The sequence below is a fragment of the Podarcis raffonei genome, chromosome 7 (genome assembly GCF_027172205.1).
Source record: "Podarcis raffonei isolate rPodRaf1 chromosome 7, rPodRaf1.pri, whole genome shotgun sequence".
Taxonomy (NCBI): Eukaryota; Metazoa; Chordata; class Lepidosauria; order Squamata; family Lacertidae; genus Podarcis; species Podarcis raffonei.
The window spans coordinates 6,201,582-6,218,580 of record NC_070608.1 but is presented as its reverse complement, the minus strand read 5'-3'; the positions used below and the strand labels follow the sequence as shown (position 1 = coordinate 6,218,580).

General features: G+C 46.3%; 1 protein-coding gene across 1 annotated transcript in view; it reads right to left on the bottom strand.

Annotated features, from left to right (window-relative positions):
• Positions 1-15,641, bottom strand: part of PTP4A3 (protein tyrosine phosphatase 4A3) — a 100,198-nt gene extending 84,557 nt beyond the window's left edge. Inside the window, exon 1 of the mRNA XM_053395185.1 lies at positions 15,520-15,641. The gene's annotated coding sequence lies outside the window, so the exon portion shown is untranslated. The remainder of the gene's footprint in view (positions 1-15,519) is intronic.
• Positions 15,642-16,999: the final 1,358 nt, after the last annotated feature.

Sequence of the window (16,999 nt, the reverse complement as noted above, 5' to 3'; positions counted from 1 at the left end):
AGATTCGAACCGTGAACTTCTGATTGGCAAGTCCTAGGCTCTGTGGTTTAACCCGCAGCGCCACCCGTGTCCCTCTCTAATTTCTAGCTTCTTCTAAATAACACCACGTTTCAACCTTGTTTTAGAATTTATTTATTTTTTAAGTCACAGCCAGCGTTAGAAACTAGGAGAAAAAAGCTAGGAGCCAAATGGCTTCTGGGTCCTGGGTTTTAGGCGCCAAAAAAGAATGTCTAGTCACGTGTCAGTAGCACTTTTTATTTTCCCATAGAAAGTAATGCAAAATGGATTAATCCATTCCAACCCCTAAAATAGCAATTTAACATGAATTTTACTCTCTAACGAGACCATTGATCCATAAAATGAAAGCAATAAACAGTGTGCTGCAGTCACGCAATCGATCGGTCAGTAGCTGAACTGGGTTCCACACCATCACAAAAACAAAACAAAAAGCCACAAAAACAAATAAGCAAAATAAATTGCAACAACAGACACACCTCTGTGTAACACTCAAACCAGAAGTGTAACACTCAAAACAGAGCATGTTCGGCTTCCAAAAAATGTTCGCAAACCGGAACATTTACTTCTGGGTTTGCAGTGTTTTGGGTTCCAAGTTGTTTGAGTACCAAGGCGTTTGAGAACCAAGGTACCACTGTATTTGAATTTTCTTCACAACCTGAGATGCTCCAGAAGTTTTAGACTATGGCACTGCCAAGGGTTGGGCCAGATGACCCTTTGGGTCTGTTCCAACTACAATTCTTTTTATTCCCATTGGGCTATAGCCCCAAACATCTGGAGTTGGTGAAGGTAGGATGGTACAATGAATTCCGCTCCTCCCCCACCACCCCGATTTCAAAGACACCTGGAAACGAAGAACAAAGGAGAATTTAGACAGCAAGACGGTAAATTGAAGCTGGTGGTGGACATGACACCACCAGCTTCAAATTTGCAGATGACACCGAACTGGGAGGGGTGGCTAACACCCCAGAGGACAGGATCACACTTCAAAACGACCTTGACAGATTAGAGAACTGGGCCAAAACAAACAAGATGAATTTTAACAGGGAGAAATGTAAAGTATTGCACTTGGGCAAAAAAAATGAGAGGCACAAATACAAGATGGGTGACACCTGGCTTGAGAGCACTACATGTGAAAAGGATCTACGAGTCTTGGTTGACCACAAACTTGACATGAGCCAACAGTGTGACGCGGCAGCTAAAAAAGCCAATGCAATTCTGGGCTGCATCAATAGGAGTATAGCATCTAGATCAAGGGAAGTAATAGTGCCACTGTATTCTGCTCTGGTCAGACCTCACCTGGAGTACTGTGTCCAGTTCTGGGCACCACAGTTCAAGAAGGACACTGACAAACTGGAACGTGTCCAGAGGAGGGCAACCAAAATGGTCAAAGGCCTGGAAACGATGCCTTATGAGGAACGGCTAAGGGAGCTGGGCATGTTTAGCCTGGAGAAGAGGAGGTTAAGGGGTGATATGATAGCCATGTTCAAATATATAAAAGGATGTCACATAGAGGAGGGAGAAAGGTTCTTTTCTGCTGCTCCAGAGAAGCGGACACGGAGCAATGGTTCCAAACTACAAGAAAGAAGATTCCACCTAAACATTACTTCCTGACAGTAAGAGCTGTTCGACAATGGAATTTGCTGCCAAGGAGTGTGGTGGAGTCTCCTTCTTTGGAGGTCTTTAAGCAGAGGCTTGACAACCATATGTCAGGAGTGCTCTGATGGTGTTTCCTGCTTGGCAGGGGGTTGGACTTGATGGCCCTTGTGGTCTCTTCCAACTCTGTGATTCTATGATTCTATGAACAGAGGATGAATAGAAATCTAATACCCCCCCAAAAAAACGCAATTTTAGAATCATATATTGAAGAAGCGAGAGAAACGCAGGATAGTAGCCTCTTCAGCAAGCGTAGTGGGCAGACTTGCGGAACTACAAACGAGCTGGGAGATTGCAAAACTGTTATGCTTACATGGGGAGAAAAAAACAATTTGGAGTCTTAAAAAAAGAATAATGCGGAGAGTCTTAATGTCTGAGAACAGATTCAGAGAACTTGTTCCTCTGTCCAGCATTCGCTATCCTCTACCTCCTACAACTGGCTTCCATTTTGCTACGGGAAAATCCAACATCAACTTCAAAGAAATTTGTAAAAACGGCACTAAAAAAGAAGGGCCATGGGGAAGATGTCGTAATGGGAAAGCGAAATGAAAAACCCAAATAGGAAATATGCACGGGTTTGCTCAAATAAGTGTCATCTTTGCAAATAATGCATTCCACTCCAGCTCTACAGCGAGATCGAGGAAAATTAGCTTCAAGTTATTATGAGGGAGAGTTTGCTAGCAGCGCGGTATGGAACGAGCGGAGGGGGAAAGTGGCTGCAAATGTTCTGTCTGATTACATCCAATGATGACATCAATTTTGGAGAGAATGAAGTCTCCATTCTCCTGGCACCCTGGGAGAAGTCGTCGTTCCTCCAGGAACAGCAGAAATTAGCAATCGACAGGCTGGAGAGGACCCTGCAGGGTTCAGAAATGAGCTTGCCAAAGGTAGGAATGAAATTGTGACTGCATCCAAGGCTTCTAACAGAGGTAGAAGCATGGCCATGGAGCAGATAATCAGGTGTGTGTAGGAGAGGATGACTGAGACAGCAACACAGAAAGCCTGGACAGCTCGGGTGGTTAGAGCGTGGTGCTGATGTACAGTGGATGCTCAGGTTGCAAACGTGATACGTGCGGGAAGCACGTTCGTAACCCTCAGCGCCGTGTGTGTGCACGCGCGGGTTGCAATTCGGAGCTTCCACGTATAGCACAATTTAGCACTTCTGCACATGCGCAACCACCGAAACCCGGAAGTAACCGATTCGGGTACTTCCGGGTTTCGGCACATCCGTAACCCAAAAAAAACACAACCTGAAGCGTCTGTAACCCAAGGTATGACTGTACCTCCAAGGTTGCAGGTTTGATCCCTGTATGGGGCAGCTGCACAATCCTGCACTGCAAGGGGTTGAGATTTAAGAATTATGCCGTAAGAGGAAGGAAGCAAAGCCACAACGTCAAAAATCAAGCTTTCCAGTTTAGCCAAGCAGCTCAGCAAAAATCAACACAAGAGGGCCAGATTTGATGAAGTGAACATGTGTGAGGACGAACCGAAGTCGTTGACCTTTTTTTTAAGGATGGAAGTTGTTGACCTTCTTTTTAGATTTCCCCCCAAAGTCCCAAAGTTGTTGACCTTTTTTGGGGGGATTGAAGTTGTTGACCTTTTAGGATTTCCCCCCCGCCAAAGGCGCCGGGTTAAACCGATGGGCAGGCAGGGTTAGGCCCCCGGGCCGGATTTGGAACATGCCTGGGTTAAATGGTGTCAGCAACAGTTACACCCCATTAGGGGACAAGCACCAGACAGGATAGGTGCACACTAAGATACATGACCTCAGCAACTTTAAATAGGGAACATTGCAGGATCCAAACTCCTTTGGCAATGTCTTTAAACCCTTTCCCACCGTGCGAACGGTATACCTGCTTCTATGAACCTACGGGGCCCAAATGGCACTTTAAATGGTGAGATGCAAACATTTGACAAAATAACAGAGCTGTTTTCTAAACATCAGGTGTATAACCAGCATACCCGTCTTCGGCGCTGGAGTCAACATGTGAACCATGAGGGCACTGAATCATGGTTTAGTGATCTGATGGCTCTGGATGTGGCGGCGCCCGTCACCTGGCAAATTTATTTGCTGATTTTGCAAGTCTTGGGAGATGAAATGCGGAACAGCATGCAGGTAAGCTAAAGAGAGGCAGGGGAAGCATCACTGAACACTCAGCACTTCTTGCATGGGAACCGATTTTCCAATCGACATGCGCTCTCGCGGAAATGCAGTATCGTTTGCAGATACGGGTGGCGTTTGCGCATCTCAGCACCAAACAAACCCACAGCTCCCCGTGCTCAACAAAACCACAGAGATGGGAGGGAGCGAGTTTGTAATGCAAGCTCCTGGCTGATGCAGAAAACCCAGAGCTGGAGCATCCCTCTTGTGGCTCAATGTGAATTAGCCTGGTCCTCTATTCCCTTTCCTCTTCTATGAAGAAACCCTTTCTGGGACCCCCCATTTAAATTCTTCCCTAGTCTCCTTGCTGGCCATAGTAGGACCAACTTGGCCAGTTAGTCCTGGTGATCATTTGATGTCTACTGACTGGTTTTTCTTGTTGTTTCCCCCCAAAATGACCCCTGGATTTTTGAATTTTATTGATATTGATGCTGCACTTTGTGTTATATTTTATGCTGTTCTAAGTCACATTTTAATCAGTTTTATATTTGCTGTTAGCCGCCCTGAGCCTGGTTTTTAAACCGGGAAGGGCAGGGTATACTGTATTTTTCGCTCTATAAGGCGCACTTTTCCCCTCCTAAAAAGTATGGGGAAAATGTGTGTGTGTCTTATGGAGCGAATGCAGGCTGCGCAGCTATCGCTGAAGCCAGGAGAGCGAGAGGGATCGGTGCTTTCACTGTGCAGCAATCCCTCTTGCTGTTCTGACTTCGCTTCACTGGAGAGGCACTGCGCAGAGAGGGAAAGAATATTTATTTTCTTGTTCTCCTCCTCTAAAACTAGGTGCGTCTTATAGAGTGAAAAATACGGGAAATAAGAATTTATTATTATTATTAATGTGTCAAGAGAATCTCTGGCTGTTAACCAGGAGGCTGGTGCTTCGAGCCCACCCAGGGAAAGGCTTTTGGCAGGATTCCTGATTGCAGCGGGTTGGACTAGATGACCGCGGGGGTCCCTTCCGACTCTACAACTGTGATTCTATTATTTCCATCAGATGGCTCTCCTGCAGCATCTCTTCCCTCTTCTGTGTGACTTGAGCCCCTATCATCCCTGCTTATTCCCAGGCTTGGTTTTCCAGGAGACATTTGCGATACAGACGCCACAGCCACGAAGCCAGCTTCCAGTAATGCCATTTCTCTCTCCTTAACCCTGGGATTTAAGAGCAAGGCATTGAACACAGAGCCAAGCAGCTCATAGCGAGCCCCCTAACCCACAGCCGTTCCTTTCGATGCGCAGACAAGTCTTGTGATTGACACCCAATTCTAGGTCTCCCACGGTGCCCATTTGGCGCTTAATGCCGTCAGCAGACAGCGCAGGATGAACTACAATACGATAATCTTTATTGTCGTTGTCCCATACAGAACAACGAAATTGAAAAATCTACATAAGACAATTCAAAAACCTGCTATCCCAACCTGGTTAGCCCGCTAAAAACTCTGATACCCCATACAATATACCCCCATAGAGGGGACGCGGGTGGCGCTGTGGGTTAAACCGATCAGTAAAACTTGCTGATCAGAAGGTCGGTGGTTGGAATCCCCGCAACAGGGTGAGCTCCCGTTGTTCGGTCCCTGCTCCTGCCAACCTAGCAGTTCAAAAGCACATCAAAGTGCAAGTAGATAAATAGGCACCGCTCTGGTGGGAAGGTAAACAGTATTTCCGTGCACTGCTCTGGTTCGCCAGAAGCGGCTTAGTCATGCTGGACACATGACCCGGAAGTTGTACCAATAAAGCGAGATGAGCGCCGCAACCCCAGAGTCGGCCACAACTGGACCTAATGGTCAAGGGGTCCCCTTACCTTACAAGCCTGGTAGATGAAGGGAACGCAGTGGATGTAGCCTACCTTGATTTCAGCAAGGCATTTGACAAGGTGCCCCATGATATTCTTGTAAAGAAGCTGGTAAAATGCGGTCTTGACTTTGCTACCACTCAGTGGATTTGTAACTGGCTGACTGACCGAACCCAAAGGGTGCTCATCAATGGTTCCTCTTCATCCTGGAGAAGAGTGACTAGTGGGGTGCCACAGGGTTCTGTCTTGGGCCCGGTCTTATTCAACATCTTTATCAACGACTTGGATGATGGACTCAAGGGCATCCTGATCAAATTTGCAGATGACACCAAACTGGGAGGGGTGGCTAACACCCCAGAGGACAGGATCACACTTCAAAACGACCTTGACAGATTAGAGAACTGGGCCAAAACAAACAAGATGAATTTTAACAGGGAGAAATGTAAAGTATTGCACTTGGGCAAAAAAATGAGAGGCACAAATACAAGATGGGTGACACCTGGCTTGAGAGCACTACATGTGAAAAGGATCTAGGAGTCTTGGTTGACCACAAACTTGACATGAGCCAACAGTGTGACGCGGCAGCTAAAAAAGCCAATGCAATTCTGGGCTGCATCAATAGGAGTATAGCATCTAGATCAAGGGAAGTAATAGTGCCACTGTATTCTGCTCTGGTCAGACCTCACCTGGAGTACTGTGTCCAGTTCTGGGCACCACAGTTCAAGAAGGACACTGACAAACTGGAACGTGTCCAGAGGAGGGCAACCAAAATGGTCAAAGGCCTGGAAACGATGCCTTATGAGGAACGGCTAAGGGAGCTGGGCATGTTTAGCCTGGAGAAGAGGAGGTTAAGGGGTAATATGATAGCCATGTTCAAATATATAAAAGGATGTCGCATAGAGGAGGGAGAAAGGTTGTTTTCTGCTGCTCCAGAGAAGCGGACACGGAGCAATGGATCCAAACTACAAGAAAGAAGATTCCACCTAAACATTAGGAAGAACTTCCTGACAGTAAGAGCTGTTTGACAGTGGAATTTGCTGCCAAGGAGTGTGGTGGAGTCTCCTTCTTTGGAGGTCTTTAAGCAAAGGCTTGACAACCATATGTCAGGAGTGCTCTGATGGTGTTTCCTGCTTGGCAGGGGGTTGGACTTGATGGCCCTTGTGGTCTCTTCCAACTCTATGATTCTATGATTCTACCTTTTTACTCCCATAGAGACTCCTTACACTGCGTTTAAAACCAAAATCGCATTTGGATAGAAACTGTTTCTCAGGTGGCTAGTCTTAGTCTTTATAACCCTGTACCTTCTTCCAGAAGACAGAAACTGAAAGAGATCATTTTCGGGGTGCGCACTGTCCTGCGCTATCTCTGCAGCTTTCTTATCGCACCTGGAAGCATAGATTTGATCCAAGGTGTGAAGAGTGCACCCAATTATTCTCTCCGCAGTCTTTACAACCCTGGACAGCATTGTTTTTCCCCTGACCATGCAGCTCCCAAACCACACACACAGACCATAAGTTAATACGCTCTCCACAGTACAATGGTAAAATGCCATCAACAGGTCCTTTGAGAGATTATTTTTCCGGAGGATTCTCAGAAAATATAACCTCTGCTGTGCTCTCTTCATCAGGTCTTTGCTGTTTTCTCCCCAGGTTAGGTCATCTCTCAACTCTTATTCCCAGAAATCAAAACACCGAGACCTGTTCCACGCATTTCCCTTCAATAATAACACGCAAAGACCTTCGACGGCAATGCTTTTTAAGAAAAGAAAAAGCGCCCAACGGGCTTGTAGGAGGTGTACACGCCAGATTCTGCACCTAGGGCTTTAGCGGGTAACATGATTTCACCAAAATGTAGGAGAAACCGGAGAATGGAATGCAGTATTTGCAAAATTGGAAGAATTGTCACCTTTCACTTTAAAAAGAAATGCAAACCTTCCAAACCAGTGTTTCCCAAACCTGAGTCTTCAGCCGTTTTCTGGACTACAGTTCCCATCATCCCAGACCACTTGTCCTGCTAGCTAGGGACGATGGGAGTTGTAGTCCCAAAACAGCTGGAGACCCAACTTTGGGAAATACTGTTCAAGACCAAGCATTAGGAACCTCCAGGTGCTAAGAAGGGCCATAGCTCAGTGGTAGGCTTATCTGCCCTGCAAGCAGGTCAAAGGTTCGATCCCCAGCAGCTCCTAACAGAAATCCTCAAGAATCCTTGAACTAATGGTATAAAATAAGGCACACACACCAAAGCTCCTTAGGAAACGAAGCCTGATGAGGAACGGTTGAGGGAGCTGGGTATGTTTAGCCTGGAAAAGGAGACTGAGAGGAGATAGGATAGCCATCTTCAAATATCTCAAGGGCTGTCACATGGAAGAGATTGAACAAGCTTGTTTTCTCCTGCTCTGGATGGTAGGAGGCGAACCCATGGCTTCCAAGTTACAGTCATACCTTGGGATGAATACGCTTCAGCTTAAATGTTTTCGGGTTGCGCTCCTCAGCGACCTGGAAGTAATGGAGCACATTACTTCCGGGTTTCGCCACTCGCGCATGCGCTCAAAATGACTTCACGCGCATGCGCGGAAGCAGGAAAACACAACCTGCGCACACGCATCTTACATTCACTTCAGGATGCGAATGGGGCTCCGGAACGGATCCCATTCGCATCCAGAGGTACCACTGTACAAGAAAGGAGATTCCGACTAACTTTCTGACAGAAAGAGCTGTTTGACAGTGGAACGGACTCCCTCAGGAGAGGGTGGACTTTCCTCCCTTGGAGATTTTTAAGCAGAGGTTGGATGGTCATCTGTCATGGATGCTTTAGCTGAGATTCCTGCATTGCAGGGGGTTGGACTAGATGACCCTTGGGGTCCCTTCCAACTCTAGGATTCTATACTGCAGGGCTCAAAATCTCAGCATCCCTGGCTAGGCCTTATGGGAGATGGCGTTCAACAACATCTGCAGTACCACATGCTCCCTGCTCCCATCAGATGTCAAGGAAATAAACAACTACTGAAGGAAGATGAGGACAGGTGACCCCACCTAGGCCCAAAGTCACCCCCCCTCAATAATCACTCCAGGCCTCAAACTGTCCAAAATTCCTTTTGTAAAGTTTTCCTCTGCTTTTATCACAATATGCTGCACATAGGCAAAATGTTACCTTTAAAGGCTAATGAATAGACTCTGTCAATGCCAAGAATACTCAGGCCTGAGAACTGAATCTTATCTCATTCGGTTGCAACATCTTTGGACATGCTGAACCGCTTTATTATTATTATTATTATTATTATTATTATTATTAAAATAATTTTTATTCATTTTCCAAACAAGTTTTATACAGTCAACAAATTATTTTACACTCATGCTTCAATTTTTGACTTCCCTCAGTTTCTCTGTCAATCTTTCGAAAAATTTCTATTTATTGGCGCATTTCTAAACATGATATTGCCTTTCCCCACTCCTTTTCCTCTTACTCTCTTTTTTGCAATATTTCTTACTATTTCACAGAGTCTCTTCAAAACCAACAAGCGTTGTCTGTGTATCACATATATTTTTCAGATATTCTGTAAATTTTCCCCAGTCCTCAATAAACTTTTGGTCTTTCTGGTATCGAATCTTCCCAGTCAATTTGTCCAATTCTGCATATTCGGTCAATTTCCTTCTCCATTCTTCCACTGTTGGAATTTCTTCCTGTTTCCATCTTTGGGCCAGAAGTAACCTTGCGGCAGTCACTGCATATTGAAACAGTTTACAGTCTCTCTTATTGATTTCATTTCCTACCATTCCTAATAGAAAGGCTTCTGGTTTTTTAACGAACGTATATTTCAACATCTTTTTCAATTCATTGTATATCATTTCCCAGAAGTCTTTCACCTTTTTACACTCCCACCACTTATGATAGAAAGTACCTTCTTTTTCTTTACATTTCCAACACTTATTGCATGTTTTATACATTTTGGCCAGTTTAACTGGCGTTATATACCATCTGTAAAACATTTTCATTACATTTTCTTTCAAAGCAGTACATGCCGTAAATTTCAGCCTTTCATTCCATAATTTCATCCAATCATCATACTGTATATTGTAACCAAAGTCTCTTGCCCAGTGTATCATTACTACTTTTACCTCTTCATCTTTTGTATGCCACTCCAGCAACATTTTGTACATTTTAGACAGGTTTTTATACTCATTATTCAATACCTCCATTTGGAATTTTGATTCTTTACCTTCATACCCACACATTTTACAATCTTTTTTAAACATTTCATTAATCTGAAAGTAGTGTAACCAATCGTAAACAAATTCTTTCATGCTGAACCGCTTTCATTCCCCTTTTCCTGGGAAAGGCACCAAGAGTCCAAAAGAGTCCCAAGACAGGGGAGCTTTCTGTACATGCTCAGGAAACTCATGGGGCAGGACTCCTGGAAAAGGAGGAGAAAGGGAACTGGAAGGGGTATATACTCTGTGCACATGACTGTGAACCCGTGCATGCTTTTTGTGAGTTATCACACTTGCTCCTTCTACCAGTTCATGGATGGTAGAAATAAAGCTTTTTCTCCGAAACTATTCCTTGAGTGTCTGTTGACTCCCATTTTCCCTTTCCCGGGCGCAATATTTTTCCCATCCGAGGGCAAAGCCTCCTAAGGCTACACTACCTGACTTTTAGAAGACATCTGAAGGCAGCCCTGTTTAGGGAAGTGTTTAATGTTTGATGTTTGATCATAGTTTTTTAATGTTCTGTTGGAAGCCGCCCAGAGTGGCTGGGGAAAACCAGCCAGATGGGCGGCGTATAAATTATTATTGTTATAATAATTGTTATTATTATTACTATTATTATTATTATTCCTGTTCTAGACTGGCTGTGAAGAACGTTTGAAAGCATGCAAGAAATGTGTGCTAAGGACGAAAGAAGAATGGCAGATAAAATTAATGGACGATGCAGAATTAGACAAAATGACAGGAAGGATTCGAAACCTGCGGGACCAGAGATTTACAGAAGATTGGAAGAAGTATATGAACTATCTGAAGAGCAATTGTAATCAACAAATTAAGCTAGCAGGACTACAAGAAGTTTTGCAAGGAGAAATATGTGAAATGTTACAAAATAGATAATGAATAGAGTGGTGGGGTGTAGAGTGTTACAAAATAGATAATGAATAGAGATGTAAGTTATGAGATTTAAATGTAATAAGGAAAATAAGAAATGTATACTAAGAGATTAGATTGGAAAATTTTCAGATAGGATTGATGGAAGTCTAAAAAACTGTAAAGATGTAAAAGCATGTTTAATTACTGTTAAAAATGGTATGTTAAAAAACTTTTAAATATATATATATATAAATGTGTGCTAAGGACTCAGAAGTCAGAGCAGGCAACTAAATCAGACAAGGAGGAGAGACTAACAGTTCCTAGCCTTTTGCCACATTTACTAAAAGCATGTCAACTGTGCAACCCAAAATGCTTTCACTGTTATCTTGCGATGCTTGTGCATAAATCTCCCTCTGCACACCCAGCGTCCAAATCAACCCCCTTCTCCAGTTTTGGTGACGTGGGCTTTTGGCGGGGGAATCTCTCTAGACAAACTAGGCTTGCATGGGAAAATTTCCTGATGCCCTAGAGAGTAATCCAATTTGGCGTGTTTGTTTTACTTCTATTTAGTAAACAAAGCTCAAAACTTTGCAGTGGCCAAGCTTGCCAGATATTGCAGTAGCAGCTGCTGGCACCCGCTCATTGCTCCTAACGAACTTATGAAATGGAAAACCTTGCACAGAAAAATTAAAAGCCCTGGAAAATTTCCTGCTCTAAATCTGGAGCTGGAAAATGGGCAGTGTTAGAAACTCAGGCATATAAGATCATCGCCAAATGGCACCTTAAACCTACATTATAGTCGCCACCACAGAATGTCTAGGCGGCCTGTTCCCCCCCCCCATGGGATTTATTAATATTATTCGTTACGTTTATATTCTACTTTATAAAGAATAAAAAAATCTCAAAGTGGTTCACAACACATTAAACCAGCAAATAAAACGATCCAGAATAAAACAAATTCAGGCTTCAAGGAGAGTATTTGAAGCCCTTCTCTTAAGTAGCATTTGGCGTTCCCCATACAGTGGTACCTTGGGTTAAGTACTTAATTCCTTCCGGAGCTCTGTTCTTAACCTGAAACTGTTCTTAACCTGAAGCACCACTTTAGCTAATGGGGCCTCCTGCCGCCGCCGGAAGCACTATTTCTGGGTTAGCGGAGTCTGTAACCTGAAGCGTATGTAACCTGAAGCGTATGTAACCTGAGGTACCACTGTATTTATTTCCCTACTTGATTTATAGAGTGCCCCATAGCAAATGTCTTCTGGGAAGCCGGTAGGGTGTAGTGGTTCGAGTGCCCGACTATGAACTGGGAGATCGGGGTTGAAACCCCCACTCCATCACGAACCTCAATGGTTGACTTTGGAGTCATTTGCAGCCTCCTAACCTGCCTGTCGGTATAGGGATTAACTTTGGGGGGGCTGTGAACCATGTAGTCCTTGGAGAAAAAGGCGGGATTTAAATCCAATGAACAAGCTCTTCTGCTGACCAGAGCTTAAGAAAGGTTGCGGTGTCAGCCAGGTGGACAGGTCAGTCGCCAACCTGGCAGCTAAAGATCACCAAGTGGTCGCAACTAGACCGGTGCCAGTCGCAAAACACACAAGGGATTTTTTGAACTTTTTTCCTTCAAAATTTAAAGCAGCATAGAAATGAAATTACTCTATTACTAGTACGAATACTAAGATGCGGGTGGCGCTGTGGGTTAAACCACAGAGCCTAGGACTTGCCGATCAGAAGGTCAGTAGTTTGAACCCCTGCAACGGGGTGAGCTCCCGTTGCTCGGTCCCTGCTCCTGCCAACCTAGCAGTTCGAAAGCACATCAAAGTGCAAGTAGATAAATAGGTACCGCTCCAGCGGGAAGGTAAACAGCGTTTCTGTACACTGCTCTGGTTCGCCAGAAGTGGCTTAGTCATGCTGGCCACATGACCCGGAAGCTGTACGCCGGCTCCCTCGGCCAATAAAGCGAGATGAGCGCCACAACCCCAGAGTCGGCTACGACTGGACCTAATGGTCAGGGGTCCCTTTACCTTTTTAATACTAATTATTCACATGGCACCCAGCCAGGGGTCAGCAAACTCTTTCAGCAGGGGGCCGGTCCACTGTCCCTCAGACCTTGTGGGGGGCTGGACTATATTTTGAATTTTTTAAAAAATGAACTAATTCCTATGCCCAACAAATAACCCAGAGATGCGTTTTAAATAAAGGGACACATTCTGCTCATGTAAAAATACCAGGCAGGCTCCACAAATAACCCAGAGATGCATTTTAAATGAAAGGACACATTCTACTCATGTAAATACATGCTGATTCCCGGGCCGTCTGCCGGCCAGATTGAGAAGGCGATTGGGCCGGATCCGGCCCTTAGTTTGCCTACCCACAATTAAAACTATTGAATATGCTCCCACACCAGGCAGGGACGGCCACCTCCCTCACTTAGAGAAGGATCTGAAATATTTTCCTTGACGCTGGGAATTTGTTTTATTCTGGGTTGTTTTGTCTGACGCTGCAATGTGTCGTTATAAGACTACTGAGATTTTTTCCCTTGAAATGTAAAGTGGTATGGAAATGAAATTAATAATATTATAATAATACCCATTTATGGTGGGACGCGGGTGGCGCTGTGGGTTAAACCACAGAGCCTAGGACTTGCCGATCAGAAGGTCGGCGTTTCGAATCCCCGCGACAGGGTGAGCTCCCGTTGCTCGGTCCCTGCTCCTGCCAACCTAGCAGTTCGAAAGCACGTCAAAGTGCAAGTAGATAAAGAGGTACCACACTGGTGGGAAGGTAAACGGCGTTTCCGTGAGCTGCACTGGTTCGCCAGAAGTGGCTTAGTCCTGCTGACCACATGACCCGGAAGCTGTACGCCGGCTCCCTTGGCCAATAAAGCGAGATGAGCGCCACAGCCCCAGAGTCGGTCATGGCTGGACCTAATGGTCAGGGGTCCCTTTACCTTTTTACCCATTCATGGAGAGAGGGCTATAAGCCACGATGGCTATGCCACAGTGAGAGTCAGCAATGCTCCCAAACGCCAGCTGCTGGAAACCACAGGTAGGCTCTTGGGTTCAAATCCTGCTTGCTGGTTTCTCACTGGGGCATCTGCTTGCCACTGTGAGAACAGGATGCTGGCCTGGTCCAGCAGAGCTCTTCTTATTCTCTTAAACTAAAGTTTTCCCGAATGGCTGCAAACCTGAGCCAGACGGCTTGTTCGGCGCATGGAGGGCATGGAAAACGTCCATCTGTTTGGTGCTCAGTATGAACTGAACTGCCAACAAAGGTCCGTATAGTTAAAGCTATGGTTTTCCCAGTCGTGATGTATGGAAGTGAGAGCTGGACCATAAAGAAGGCTGATCGCCGAAGAATGGATGCTTTTGAATTATGGTGCTGGAGGAGACTCTTGAGAGTCCCATGGACTGCAAGAAGATCAAACCTCTCCATTCTGAAGGAAATCAGCCCCGAGTGCTCACTGGAAGGACAGATCCTGAAGCTGAGGCTCCCATACTTTGGTCGCCTTATGAGAAGAGAAGACTCCCTGGAAAAGACCCTGATGTTGGGAAAGATGGAGGGCACAAGGAGAAGGGGACGACAGAGGACGAGATGGTGGGACAGTGTTCTCGAAGCTACCAGCATGAGTTTGACCAAACTGCGGGAGGCAGTGGAAGACAGGAGTGCCTGGCGTGCTCTGGTCCAAGGGGTCACGAAGAGTCGGACACGACTAAACAACATGAACCTTTGCTATCCATGCGCAGCAACATCATGCATCCTGCAGGCAGCGGGGTGAAAAAGCAAGGAGGAACTCCAGATACCAGTTGGGTGCATCTCACGCTAACCCGTTGCCACATGGATGCCCGCCAACAACCCACATTCCAGGCGCTACAGGTTCGTAAAGGAGGCAAGCACTTAAAAGATGAGCTTTCTGCCCTCCAGAAAGTCCGCTGTCCCCAAAACCAGGTCCTTTGCATTGATGGAGAATCACACAGGTGGCGCAAGGCTGGTGCAATCCGGGATGAAGGGAAAGGAGCGCTTGGTGACAAAGACCTAGCATGCAAACTGGCTGTGGGTTGCATGGGCCCCAGTCACCCTCCCACCCTCTCCCCACAGCAGCGATTCTCTTTCAACCTTCACCTCACCCGATTGCGCACTCTGGAAAGCCAGTGGGGCGAAAGTGAAGGCGGAGGCCTGGGGGGGGGGGGAGGATTATCTGCAGGATCGCCTGCTTCCACCCCCGCCCCGTTTCTTGAGTGCACCGCATGGCACAGGCGCGCGCCCTTCCTCCCTCACCCCGCCGCTCCTCTCCTGCACGTCAGAAACGCACACGAGCCATTTTTATTTTAAATTTTGCAAAATCTCCCGTCTCTCGCTTGCAGTTTTGCAGCCCCGCCCAACGCTTCCGCGGCGCACCCTCTTCCGCGGCGGCGCCTTCCTTTTTTTGCAACCATGCATGCCTTTCCTTTTCGGATTCTCGCAACCCGACCTGGGGAAATGCAACGCGGACAACGGGGCGTGCATTGCAACTGCAGACGGAGCCTCCTCTCCTCTTGCACGTGCGCGTGAGGCGCCCTTTGCAGCACACAATGCCGCTGCCGGGCGGACAAGGCGCAAAAAAAGCAGCGATGCGCGCGCGGTGCAGCAAACGATGCACAATGCAGCTGCACGGACTTATTGCAAAATAGATTGCAATAGATTTGCAATAGATTGCAAAATGCATATGCGCTGCAATGCCGTAAAACGCGGTGCAACGCTGATTTGCAAGGAAGGGGGGAGGGTAAAGGAGGGGAGACCCCCCCCACTGCCCCACCCCCACCCATGCACACAGCCCAGCTTCCACTGACCTGATTTGCCTGCTGCTTTGCAAGCCTGCCGGCCGCCCCAGCAACAGCAACGCAGCCTCGCGGCTCCCGCATGCCAGACCCGGGGAAAAAGAGAGAGAGAAAGGGCGGCGTGTTGCGCGTGCGCGCGCCGGCCTCAGCGTTCCACGGCAGCGCGCGCCCGCCCGCCCGCGCAAGGGCGGGGGTGCGGTGTGGGAGGGAGAAACAGAGAGCCCGCCGGAGCCAATCAGCGCTCGCGAGCGCCCGCCCGCCCTCCTTTTCCGCGAAGGGACTGGAAAGGGGAGCGAGGCGGAGGAGCCAATCAGAAGTAAGACGAGGGGAGGGGCAACTGTGGGAAAAGGAGGGAGGGGGAGCCTCTCGCGCCTGCAGGCAGAAATCCAACAGGTCAGGCCAATCCCCACCACACACGCAAAACCACACAAAAAAATGGACACTCATTCACTCCCTCACTCCTAAAGCATTGAAGTCGCAGTGGGTGGAGGGGGGGTTGACCTGTTGGACTTCTGCCTGGCATATGGCTGTTAAAATGGAAGTGGGAAAGCCCCTGGTTGTTATTATTTATATGTAGGTAGCAACAAACGCACACTCCTCAAACACAGAAGAACGTAAGTTTAAAGAAGGTTGGAAAACGTTTATTGAATATATGGGAAATAATTGCCTACAGTTGAAAACTCTGGCAGCGTTAAGATAAATTCAACAGTGTAAACAAGTTTTGATGGATGCAATAATGGAATACCGAATGGTATAGTTTCTTTTAAAATATGCAGGGATTTATGATATGTAAAATGATCCATGGAAAGAGAAGAAAGGAAGCCATTGATATCTTAAGGATGTAAAATGAGTATTTTAAGTTGCAAAACAGAAAAATTAAATAAAATATATATATACAAAAAGAAGAAGACACAGTTGGTGGGGGCATCTCTTTTAACCTGTTGGGCTTCTGCCTGGCATATTGCTGTTAAAAAGGAAGTGTGAAAGCCCTTGATCTTTTAAAAAAATGTAGGTAGAAACAAACACACTTTGCTCAGGTACTGAAGACACAGTTGATGGAGGTGTCTCTGTGAACCTGTGGGACTTCTGCCTAGCATATTGCTGTTTAAAAAGAAGCAGGAGAACGCCTGTTTTGTTTTGTCACAAGTAAGTAGCTGCAGGGGGTTCATCATGTTATCTATCACCCGTTAACAGATTTAAATGGGGTGAGCAAATATTCACAGGCAGTTTTTTCTTAATTCTATTTTTTTCTCCTCTCCCACACACAACTTTTTGCACGTGGCTTAAGACAGAAGAGATTAGGACTCACCTGTCTTCTGTCCCAAACCATGTTGTCCCAAGGACTGGGGTGATGGATGAGGAGGAGAATGATATGTTTGCAAGTATCTTGGGGTTGATGGTGATGGAGGTTCTGGGGTAGCGTGAGGCTTCTAGGATTCCGGTGCCCTTATGTTGGGTCAGCACCGGAACCAAGCCTTGGCAGATAAGAGAG